Raw genomic sequence first — 574 nt, forward strand, 5'->3', positions numbered from 1 at the left:
GGAGTTCTTGAAATTGATGCTCTGAATGCCATATTGGCTCAGAACAAAATGTTGACTCAACAGGTCAACATAATCTCTCAAACTCTGAATGGATTGTAACATGCATCCAACAGTACTAGAGAGGTAGCTTATGAAGAAGCTTATGATCCTGAGAACCCTGCCATGGCAGAGGTTAATTACTTAGGTGAACCTTATGGAAACACCTATAACTCATCATGGAGAAATCATCCAAATTTCTCATGGAAGGATCAACAAAAACCTCAACAAGGTTTTAACAATGGTGGACGCAATAGGCTGAATAATAGTAAGCCATATCCATCATCTTTTCAGCAACAGACAGAGAATTCTGAACAAAATAATTCTAATTTAGCTAATATAGTCTCTGATCTGTCAAAAGCCACTTTCAGTTTCATGAATGAAACAAGATCCTCCATTAGAAATTTGGAGGCACAAGTAGGCCAGCTGAGTAAGAAAGTTATTGAAACTCCTCCCAGTACTCTCCCAAGCAATACAGAAGAAAACCCAAAAGGAGAGTGCAAGGCCATTGATGTGATCAATGTGGCCGAATGCACAA

Source organism: Arachis duranensis, chromosome 7 (genome assembly GCF_000817695.3).
Source record: "Arachis duranensis cultivar V14167 chromosome 7, aradu.V14167.gnm2.J7QH, whole genome shotgun sequence".
Taxonomy (NCBI): Eukaryota; Viridiplantae; Streptophyta; class Magnoliopsida; order Fabales; family Fabaceae; genus Arachis; species Arachis duranensis.